The 12,042-nt window shown below is 50.4% G+C and overlaps 1 protein-coding gene across 2 annotated transcripts in view; it reads left to right on the top strand.

Moving 5' to 3' along the window:
- Positions 1–12,042, top strand: part of LOC149367723 (uncharacterized) — a 107,259-nt gene that overhangs the window by 4,222 nt on the left and 90,995 nt on the right. For both annotated transcript variants that reach the window (XM_089557229.1, XM_089557238.1), the window contains exon 2: positions 842–985. The gene's annotated coding sequence lies outside the window, so the exon portion shown is untranslated. The remainder of the gene's footprint in view (positions 1–841; positions 986–12,042) is intronic.

Raw genomic sequence — 12,042 nt, 5'->3', positions numbered from 1 at the left:
GGTGAAGAAACTCTTATAACCACGCTCCTTTCAAAATGGAAATGAAGATCGCACACACGTGATTTGTCGGAGAGTTTTCTGTCAACACGGGGAATGGCTCGATCCCATACCGCACGGAGATCCGCGTCACGAGGAGCCGCGAAAAAATGCCTCGCAATCTTGTTGTTTCTGTCACCGCTTGTGCAGCCCGGCGCACAGCACGTCGGCATGGCAGATACAGCACCTGAAACTCTGCATGCAAGCGCACGTAGCACAAATACAACGATCACGGCAACAATCGCGTCGCGAAAGCACTCTATGACATGCGCGCACAGTACTAGGAGTACAGCTACTGATCGGACCGGCTGAAGCATTGTACGACTGCAGCGCCACTCAAAGCAGCCAGTGGTGGCGGTGCCGCGAAACCGCTCTCGGTTTGGCAACTGAGTTTAGTTCCATGAACGTTGGCTGGCACAGGACAGGGTTAAGCAGAGAGCTATGGGAGAGGCTTTTGTCCTGCAATATAGGCATAGTCAGGCTGTTAATGATGATGCATTGAAAGGTCAGGTGAAGTGATAATGTCAATAACATAAATTCGAGAAACTTCCACGAGGTCTTGGCAACTACTAAAAATTTGGCAGGCGAAACTTAGCCATATAGTAGGTGTTAAGTATATCACCAAAGGATAGCAGGTGACAAAACTTGCATACTCCTGTCACCAGATCCCGTTTAAGTTGAATCATTTTTCGTTTTGTGTCACTGTATCATTTCGCTTTCACGTTAATGGCAGTTTGCATGCAGTCAAAATGCATCTGGTGCACAGTGCTGCCACATGGGAAACGTGATGCTACTTTGTGTGCAGGTCACCAGGATAGTCTCACGGATACACGGCCAAACACCAACCATGTCCAGATGAGCGCCCCACCTTCCGACTGTGTACGCGGTGATCTCCAAGTAATCTGCCTGCAACGCCCCAAGATAGGCACTCTTCTGGCCTCGTGTATTTGTAAGTGCTACGTACCTTGATAGTCTGTGTGCTCTGTGATGTCAGTGGACGTGAAGTACGGAGCCGTCCACTTCCACCTCCCTCATAGCCTGTGGGCAGCGAAGGGACGTTGAACCCCACACACGACATACCTCATACCACTATATTTGTCTCTCAAAGGCAGTGTTAGACTAAGTGGCGTATTCATAGGGTCTAACAGGGCTTCATGTCTGTACATGATAGGAAGCTGCCTGCAGATGGTAAAACTGGCCTGAGCCTTTGGCTCACAAGGTAGCTAATATGTAACATTGCCAGGGGTGCCAGGAATGCTGGCGTATAACAAGAATGGATGCTTGGAAACACTTTTCTTGTGATCGTGAAAGCAAGGGCATTCTGTCACAGTCATGGTCTTTATGTTCACGCTGTGCTGAACTGTTTTAGACCACCAATATGGAAAAAAATGCATCTGCTGCTTTTACGAACCTTTTTGCTTTTTGGGTCATCATTTCTACGTTTTCTTCTGCACTGCAGCTTACGTGCTGTGCATAATAGCCACAGGGTTGTAATTAAGTTCACTAGCAAGTTTTTGCTTGTCATGGCTCAAGGGCATCTGCAGCTTTTTTCACAGGTGGGGGTGGGCACCCTATGGCCAGGGATGGGGGAGGCGGTAGGTTAGCACCAAAAAGGAACTATTTGTGGTCTAAACTACGCTCATGAAACAAAAATTAGAAACAGCAAATTTGTGTGAGGCTTGGATGACATACTTATTTTATTAATGAGCAAAAAGTTAAACTTAATAAGCAAAATGTGGAAAGTTACTGCCCATGTCATGGCTCTTTTTTAAGTCTCTGTCTCTAATCCAATCATTGTCATCATCAACCTGACTATGCCCACTACAGGACAGAGGCCTCTCCAGTATCTCTCCAAGTAACCCTGTCCTCTACCAGCTGTGGCCATAATGTTACGTGGCGGCCAGCCGAAGAATGAGGCGTGGTGAACGATGGACAAGAGATGATTTTAATGGCCGCTGGCCTAGCGCGAGCGCTCCGTCCCGCGCCACTGCCAGCTTCGTCGTCTTCGCAGCATTACCCGGGGCCACCGAGCGATCGTCCCGATCGTAAATAGAAGACGTCGATGAAGGGATGGGCTAGAAAGACGTGTCAGTGTGGTGAAGTGCTGGCCGTCACAGTGGACGAGATGATAGGCGAATGAGGCCCGGTCCACGAAGCATCCGGGCCGTAGGGTGCCAGGAGTTGACGGCCGGGGTCCTTGGACGCCCCGAACGGCAGAGGCGGGGGGGCAGTGTCCTCATGTGTGGGCAGGGTCTTCGGTTGCATCGTGGTGGAGCAGCGCAAAGGACTGGACACAAGAAACAAGGAAGGACGTACACAGGCGCTGACTATCAACTGAATTTTTATTTCGAAATACAGAGAATATATAGCAATCATCGGGGGGGTGGAACATAGATAAAAGGGCCGCTCGGTCACCGGAATCCAGAAGACAGTCACGTCAGTAGATAAAACATATTGCTAAATGTAGTGGCGGTGAAAGACGATAAAGAGAAGCGGAGGGTGTATGGGCCATGGCGCGAAATAACGGATGATCAGTAATGAAAGATGAGGTCGCCCAAAAGGGGCTAAAAGCTATAGACAATCAATAACGGAAATGATGGCATTAAAAACATATAAAATGTTAAGAATAATTAAAAACACTTCGAAAACATTAATAACTGGTAGGCTGCGAGGTGTGAAGGGCCGGCAATCAAAAACATTAAGGCCTCACAGAAGATGAATTTTTAAAGAGGCAGAAAAGGAGGCTAAAAGCATGAAACAACTAAAAGGAGGAGTAAAGGCCTGCGACGAATAAAAGCTAACCCTTTGTTAATTTAAAAGACCAAAAACCCGGAATAAACAATAAAAACAGGATGGGATAAAATCGAACAACGCAAAGAGTCACAACACATGCCCTGCTGTTCTGAGAAAATCCAATTCTTTCTGAGATAAACTAATGGATGGTGTACTGACACAGTGGTCTTTCGCATGACGGATGTTGCAAGCCTCAATTATTTCTCTCGACGTACGATCTCGTCCTTTCCCAATGATTGCACATTAGTCAAATATTGGGGTGCAATTTTTGCTTTCGCATTTTTTACAGTGCTTGGCCAGATTTCCGGTGATGGCTATATTACCTACATTGTTATTATGTTCTTGAAGTCTTCTTCTTGATGCAACAGTACCAACTTGCCCAGCAACTTGCTCTTCTGATCTTCGGTCGGTCGGGTCATTGTAGTCATGGCAACATCGCCGGTTCGTCGTGTCCTGTGGTCCGGGCGGGGGACGGGGCTGGGGTGAGCAGTGAGGTCGGTTCAGGTTGGGCGTGCTGGGGCACGGCCGTGCGGCGCGGACCAGGTACTCACGGCCGACGTCCACGGCAGGCGCTGGACGCCGATGCTCCGGGACCAGGATGGCAATGAAGGGACCCCGGCACCTCACACCAAATGATATGTGGCGGCCAGCTGAAGAATGAGGCGCGATGAACGATGGACAAGAGATGATTTTAATGGGCGCTGGCCTAGCGCAAGCGCTCCGTCCCCCGCCACTGCCAGCTTTGTTGTCTTCGCAACAATATTGTCCCTGCAGACTTGTTAATCTCATCCACCCACTTAACTTTCTGTCGCCCCCTGCTACGCTTCTCTTCCCTTGGAATCAATTCTGTCGCCCTTAAGGACCTAAGGTTGATTCTGAAGACAATGCAAAAGGGACAAGGAAGGCACAAGAAAACAGCTTCCTTGTCCCTTTTGCGCCGTCTTCAGAATTGACCTTAGCTATATACCCAATAGCCCAACCCAAAGTACTTCTTTCTTAAAGACCAGCGGTTATCTTGCCTTCGCATTACATGCCCTGCCCAAGCCCATTTCTTCCTCTTGATTTCGTCTAGGATGTCATTAACCCGCGTTTGTTCCCTCTCCCACTCTGCCCGCTTCCGATCTCTTAACGTTACACCTATCATTTTTCTTTCCAGAACATTATGTACAGCGCGAAAAACTAAGACAGGGGAAGAAACACGCAAACAAACAAGCGCTGCATTTAAACTTAACCCTCTTCGTTAGCCTCCACATTTCTGCCCCATACCTAGCGCCCTTGCTTGCGCTGTCTACATCCATGATCAAAAAGTAGTGCTTTCCTTATAGTGCATACAGCTATGAAGTATGCAGCTGTTGTATTTCTCTTGAGGGATATTGGTAAACTGCCATTCATGATTTCAGAGAACCTGTCATATGCACTCCACCCCATTCTTATTCTTCTAGTCATTTCCTTCTCATGATTCGGATCAGCGATTACTACCCGGGGTCTAAGTAGATGTATTCCCTTACCACTTCCAGCACCTCGCTACCAATTGTGAACTGCTGTTCCCTTGCTAGAATGTTGAACATTACTTGAAATGTCTTGTAAGCGAGTAATTTTACATGTGGCGAGGCGCTGCGCAGCTGATGTTTCAAAAAGCCTAAGGTTTTATTAAGTCATGAGACAGAGTCATGTGCATGTTTTAAAGGCACCGGCATAAGCAGACTACGGGTCATTGTGAAACGGCGCAGAATGTCGACCATAAATGAGCAGGGACGACAAGCAACCTGTTCCGGCCGGTAGAAACTTAGTTGCAGCGGTACAGGAGACCATCACAAATGGCGAAGTGAGCAGCCTGGCGGCGTAGAGCACGAGGCACGGGTGCCGCCGAGGAATTGGAGAGAAAACGTACAAGCGAAAATATCCAGGGGTCCTTCTGTTGCTCGCTGCCCATGGTATCTGCGGGAAACGACAGTGAAGCGCAACCGACTGGCGAGTGGCAGACAACGTCTGGTGGCAGTGGAGAGTGGGACAAAGCATCGGCGTCGTTATGTTTTCGGCCGGAGTGATAGATGACACGGATATCATATTGTTGTAGGCGTAGGGCCCAGCGAGCGAGGCGGCCGGTAGGGTCTTTCAAGGAGGCCAGCCAGCACAGGGAATGATGGTCCGTGATGATGTTGAAAGGGCGGCCATAAACGAACAAAAGGGCAAAACTTTCCGATCGCCCAAACAATGGCCAGGCATTCTTTCTTGGTGACTGAGTAGTTGGATTCCAGTTTTGTCAGTGTACGGCTCGCGTAAGCAACGACTTACTCGGGAAATCCAGGTTTACGTTGCGTAAGGACAGCACCGAGGCGAACGCCACTGGCATCAGTGTGAATTTCAGTGGGAGCAGTGGGGTTGTAGTGTCGTAAAGTGGGAGGCGCTGTGAGCAGCGGGTGTAAGGTGATGATGATGTCGTTGCAGTCAGGTGTCCAACCGGACAGGTTGTTGGCACCCCAAAGAAGGTTATCAGTGATGCGATCATTGAGGCGAAACTTTGGACAAAATGTCGGAAGTAAGAACACAGGCCAAGAAAACTGCGAAGTTCCTTCGGAGTCGACGGCTTGGAGAACTCAGCGACGGCACGAAGTTTGGCTGGGTCAGGAAGCACGCCGTCCTTAGAGACAACGTGACCTAAAATTGTGCCGCCGCGGTGGCTCAGTGGCTATGGTGCTCGGCTGCTGACCCGAAAGACGCGGGTTCGATCCCGGCTGCGGCGGTTGAATTTCTTTGGAGGAGAAATTCGAGGCCCGTGTACTGTGCGATGTCAGTGCACGTTAAAGAACCCCAGGTGGTCGAAATTACCGGAGCCCTTCACTACGGCGTCTCTCATAGCCTCAGTCGCTTTGGGACGTTAAACCCCATAAACCAAACCAACCTAAAATTGTCAGTTGGCGGACGCCAAAGCGACACTTCTTGAGATTAAGTTGGAGCCCCGCAGCAGTTAAACATGTCATCACGTGCTCCAAGCATTGAAGGTGCATCTCAAAATCAGGCGCGAAGACGATAATGTCGTCTGAGTAGCACAGGCATGTTGTCCACTTCAGGCCGCGTAAAATGGAGTCCATTATGCGCTCGAAAGTCGCTGGGGTATTACAGAGGCCGAAAGGCATGGCGGTAAATTCGTACAGTCCATCTGGTGTAACAAAAGCCGTCTTGGCACGGTCAGCCTCCGCCACAGGGACCTGCTAATACCCCGATCGCAGGTCTAAAGATGAAAAGAATTCCGCGCCCTGGAGGCAGTCGAGGACGTCATCGATTCGCGGCAGCGGGTAAACGTCTTTGTGGGTGATCTTGTTAAGGGGCCAATAATCGACGCGATACCGTATTGTGCCATCTTTTTTCTTCACTAGAATGACAGGAGAGGCCCACGGACTACTGGATGGTTGAATTATGCCTCGCTGAAGCATGTCGTCCACCTGTGTGTTGATAATCTGGCGTTCGGCTGCCGAAACGCGGTACAGGTGTTGACGAAGCGGCAAGTGATCTTCAGTGTCGATTTCATGGGTCACGGTAGACGTGCGACCGAGTCGGTTTTGAGCTATGTCGAAAGAAGAACGAAATTGGTTCAGTAAGTGAAGAAGTCGGCCGCGTTGCAGTGTGGCAAGACTGGCGTCGACAGAATCAGCAAAGGCGTTGTCTGTGGCCAAAGCGGGAGATGTGGGCAAAGTAGGAGAATGAGTAGGAAGAGGACATGATTCGGTGCAATGTTCAGGTTCGAGCAAAGAGTCGACGGCTGAATATGGCCAAGGCATTCGCCACGGAGAAATATGCAGGGGCTCAGAAAAGGGTTCGAGATCGGGATGAGGCTGCAGCCATCTTGAACAGTGAGCACAGTGAATAGCAGAGGCAGACCGTGTCGAGAGGTGAAGGTGTCGGATGGTGTAAAGATGACGGCACCGTCAGATGCAGTGAGGCAGGAGACAGGGAAGGGGGCAGATGATCATGGAGTAATCTCGATGTCGTCAGCCACATGCAGTTTGCCCCACGAAGATGATGTATCAGGCGAGGCAGCATAGCACGGAAGAAGTTCGAGCTCGGCACGAGCTCAATTGATGAGGGCCTCATTTTGGGAGAGAAATCCCAACCTAAAATAATGTCATACGAACATGATGAGAGAACGCTGAATTCGACTATATTGTCACGTTGTAGTGACGGCAGTCCAGCGGTCAGTAGGACACCAACAAGACTTGCAAACGAAGCTCTTTATTTTTGTTGACTTGTGCCCGCAAAAGAACTGAATCACTCGGCGGCAGCGTAAGCAACAAACGTGCTCGTCAGTCGTTGAACTATGAAAGCCCGCTGCTCGCAGCATCGTTCAATTTAAAGCTGTCAAGTAAACTTCGAGATAACAGGTCGAGATCATCTAGAGTAATCTGGAAACACGCAGATGCAGCTCGGCATGGCTGTGATCAATCAAGATTAGTCCGGTCGCTTCTCGCGTCACGAACACAAATGATAACACCCTTTCCTGCGGCCTTGCGCGAACGAACGGACACTACAATGATACGTGGCATTACCCCCCTCCCAAAGAAGCATCGTCTCGATGCTTTAAAATGAAAATAAATGTGGAGAATGCAAACTTAGAGTCCTTCAGCGTTCATAATATGGCTTCAGGCGTACGACATGTACGACTTCCGGGCGTGTGCGGCGTCGCTGAGATGCTGTCGTGCCGTCGGGGATGACTTCATAGTCGAGGTCACCGATGCGACGGAGAACCCTGTACGGGCCAAAGTAGCGTCGCAGCAACTTTTCACTCAATCCACGGCGGCGAGCTGGCGTCCATATCCAAACCCGATCACCTGGCTTGTAATGCGTGTCTCGTCGGCGCAGATTGTAGCGCCGGGCGTCGGTAAGCTGCTGGTCTTGAATGCGAAGCCGCGAAAGTCTTCGGGCTTTCTCGGCGTGATGAAGGTAGGCGGCAACGTCGAGGTTGTCTTCGTCAGAAACGTGCGGGAGCATTGCGCCGAGTGTTGTCGTGGGCTTCCTGCCGTATACCAGCTGGAATGGGGTAAACCTGGTTGTCTCCTGGACAGCAGTATTATAGGCGAAGATCACATAGGGCAGAATGGAGTCCCACGTCTTATGTTTGGCGTCAATGTACATGGAGAGCATGTCTGCGATGGTCTTGTTCAGACGCTCTGTGAGTCCGTTGGTTTGTGGATGATAGGCAGTTGTCCTCCGATGGCTTGTCTGGCTGTAGTTTAAAATGGCTTGCGTCGGCTCCGCTGTAAATGCCGTTCCTCTGTCTGTGATGAGCACTTCGGGGGCGCCGTGTCGCAGGAGAATTTGTTCGACAAAAAATTTTGCAACTTCTGTTGCGGTACCACTAGGCAACGCTTTTGCTTCGGCGTAGCAGGTCATGTAGTCGGTGGCCACGATGATCCACTTCTTACCTGATGATGAAGTTGGAAAGGGGCCGAGGAGGTCCATCCCCATTGTCTGAAAGGGCTAGTTGGCAGTGGTATGGGGTTCAGGAGTCCGGCTGGTCGGATCGCAGGCGTTTTGCTTCGCTGACACTCACAGCACGTTTTCACGTAATGGAAAACGTCGGTAGCTAGCCGCGGCCAGTAGTACTTCTCCTGTTTACGGTGCAACGTGCGAGCAATCCCGAGATGCCCAGCATTCGGCTCATCATGACATGCCTGCATAATTTCTTGCCTCAGATTTTTGGGCGCGACAAGAAGATGCACTGTCCTGTTGGGCTCTTCTTCAGGAGGACATTATTGTGAAGGACGAAGGACGACAGTTGGCGCTTGAACCATCGGGGAGGCGATGCGGTCTTGCCTTTCAAGTAATCAACTAGGCTTTGCAACTCGGGATCCGAGCGCTGCTGCTGCGCGAAACTGCTGGCGCTTACCGGTCCTAGGAAAGCGTCGTCGTCTTCCTCTTGCGGTGCTGCGTCTACGGGGGCTCGCGATAGGCAGTCTGCATCGGAATGCTTGCGGCCAGATTTGTAGACTACAGTTATGTTGAATTCTTGAAGACGCAAGCTCCAACGAGCAAGGCGGCCAGAGGAATCTTTCGCTCACAGCCTTGAATGGTCGTCCGTACAGGTAGGGGCGAAATTTGGACATGGCCCAAATAATGGCGAGACATTCTTTCTCTGTCGTCGAATAGTTGGCTTCGGCTCTCGACAGTGAACGGCTAGCGTACGCGATAACTTTCTCCTGTCTGCCATTTTTCTGAACGAGGACCGCTCCTAAGCCCACACTGCTTGCATTGGTATGGATTTCGGCATTTTCATCAAAGTGCCCGAGCACAGGAGGGGACTGTAAGCGGCGCTTCAGCTCCTAGAAAGCTTCCTCTTGCGGCCTTTCCCATTTAAAAGGCACGTCAGCCTTGGTAAGTTGGGGCAAAGGTTCAGCGATGCGCGATAAGTTCTTGACGAATCGCCGGTAATATGCGCACAATCCAAGGAATCTGCATATAGCTTTCTTGTCTTTCGGCTGTGGAAACTCTGCGATCGCAGCCGTCTTCTGAGGGTCTGGGCGAACTCCATCCTTGCTTACGCCGCCGCGGTGGCTCAGTGGCTATGGTGCTCGGCTGCTGGCCCGAAAGACGTGGGTTCGATCCCGGCCGCAGCGGCTGAATTTCTTTGGAGGAGAAATTCGAGGCCCGTGTACTGTGCGATGTCAGTGCACGTTAAAGAACCCCAGGTGGTCGAAATTTCCGGAGCCCTCCACTACGGCGTCTCTCATAGCCTTAGTCGCTTTGGGACGTTAAACCCCATAAACCAAACCAAACCAAACCATCCTTGCTTACGACGTGACCAAGGAACAGCAGCTCCTCGTAGGCGAAGTGGCACTTCTCATTCTCTGGTTTCAGTGTCAGGCCTGAAGACTTGATCGTTTCCAGCACTATCCGAAGCCTTCTGAGGTGGTCTTCAAAGCTTGAGGAGAAGACAACAACGTCATCTAAGTAGACTAGGCAAATCTGCCACTTCAAGCCTGCGAGTACAGTATCCATTACTCGCTGGAACGTCGCTGGGCCAGAGCAGAGGCCGAATGGCATCACCTTGAACTCGAAGAGTCCGTCTGGCGTGATGAACGCAGTCTTCTCGCGATCTCTTTCGTCGACTTCAATTTGCCAGTAGCCGCTCTTCAGGTCTATCGATGAAAAGTACTTAGCATTGCATAGCTGATCCAGTGTGTCGTTGATGCGGGGGAGGGGGTAGACATCCTTCTTCGTAATGCTGTTCAGGCGGCGGTAATCGACGCAGAAGCGAAGGGTGCCGTCTTTCTTTTTCACTAGGACAACTGTGCTGCCCAGGGGCTCCTTGATCTCTGGATGACGTCGTCACGAAGCATTTCCTCAACTTGCTTGCGGATAGCTTTTCGTTCTATCGGCGATACGCAGTAGGGGCTCTGCCGCAGTGGTCGGGCGTGTTCGTCTGTGACAATGCGGTGCTTGGCAAGCCGGGTTCGTCGCACATTCGATGCTGATCAGAAGCAATCGCCGTACCTTTGAAGAAGACTGCGTATTTGGTCTTGTCTGCTCCGGGGTAATGCTGGGTTGATATCAAACGTTGGTTGATGGCGTTGTTCAGATGGTTCTACGGGTTGGTCGGGTAGGGCAAATATGTCTCTGATGTCTGCCAGCTCGTCGAGAAAAGCAATCGTCGTACCTTTGTTTAGATGCCGGTATTCTTCGGTAAAGTTGGTTAGCAACACCTGGGCTTGGCCATTTCGGATTTGGGCGACTCCCCTTGCGACGGCCAGTCCTCGATCCAGGAGTAGCTGGATGTTCCCCTCGATGACGCCTTCGGCAGTTTCGATGTCTTCAGTACCTATGCAGGCGAGGACACTCGATCGGAGCGGCACTATGGTGTCTAGAAGGGGTAGGTTACGCCAACGGGAGGCGGCCGCCGCTCCTCCGTTTCAAGCCTGGCGTAGGTGGCGCTGTTGGCCGTAATGCGATGCTCGGTACGCGCCGCTAGCCATGGGCCTGCCGTGCGTGTAACGCATGGGCCTTTCAGAGATGTTGTTGCAAGTAATGGTTTCGCTCATTAAACTCTATTCAAGCGTGTCTGCTGCTGAATGCAATTTTAACCATTAAAATTAATTGGTTGCCGCTTCGCTACGTAGAATCCCAGCGCAGCTACAAACCTTTATTCGCGAACAGTTTCAGTTTCAGGAATACGAGCCGTCAGCTTACTCCTAAAAAAAATATGAATGGTTCCAACAAGCAAAGCATAGCAAAAATTTATTGCACATCAAAGAAAAAAAGTATTACACATAAAAAAATTGAGGGTAATTAAAATAAAAGATACATTTACACATGCTTTTGTGTAATTAGAGAAAAACATTAAACATTGGGCACCGACCGTGCATTGCTCGGCACTAGGAAATGGGAAGGCAATGATATGAAAGGCAAGGTCATTATCTTGTTTCTGCGTATGTGCTCGCAGAGCCTGGGACTCTTCATGCACATAATCAAACACTCCAGCGCCCACTCACTTTCGTACTTCATTCCTTTCGTGCATTTCCTCTTAGACGCTGCAAAGCATGCCTTGACCTGCTGCTGTTGCTTCACGGGTAAGGCCTTGACCGCTTCCTCAAATACTGCAGAATCGATCTGCGTATTGTTTCGCTTCAACTCCTTTATGCGCAATTTAGCTTGAAGGACACTCAGCCTGCGCCTTTTCGCTTGTGCTGTTCGCAGCTTCAGCCTGTACGAAAGCGACTGGACCCCGGTTTTTACTTTCTTCTTCTGTACGATGCCTGGTTCAGGAACAGTCTTCGAAGGTGCTTGCACTGTGGACAGGAGTTTTCTGGCATTTGAGCAACTCCGCGACAAGATGGGCTGAAAGTTCTGCCACCACAGGTCTTCTCTTTGCGCTTGGCATTTACTTCAAATTCGCCAGTTTTGCCAAATCCTCTGCATGGAATCATGGAGTCCACGTTTCGAAGCAACTCTTCTGCCATTTCCACGTCGGTAATATGAACAGTTTTGATTTTTGTGGCTTGCACAAAAACCGTTGCTTGAACTGTTCTCCCATTCGTTATCATCAGCACATACTTTTCGAAACATATGCTCTCACCTTCTAGAGAGCACACGATAAATGCCGTGACGTTGTCGGCCCCGGCAATCAAGTGCCTAGCCCAGTAAGCGCTGGGACGATCACACTTGCAGACGTCTGGAACTTCTGGCGAGTTCAAAAAAGGCACTTCGCTACAATCACTTTCT

This window comes from Amblyomma mixtum, chromosome 1 (genome assembly GCF_055824585.1).
Source record: "Amblyomma mixtum isolate Tamu chromosome 1, ASM5582458v1, whole genome shotgun sequence".
In the NCBI taxonomy this organism is placed as follows: domain Eukaryota; kingdom Metazoa; phylum Arthropoda; class Arachnida; order Ixodida; family Ixodidae; genus Amblyomma; species Amblyomma mixtum.
This window is presented reverse-complemented; position numbering and strand designations above follow the sequence as displayed.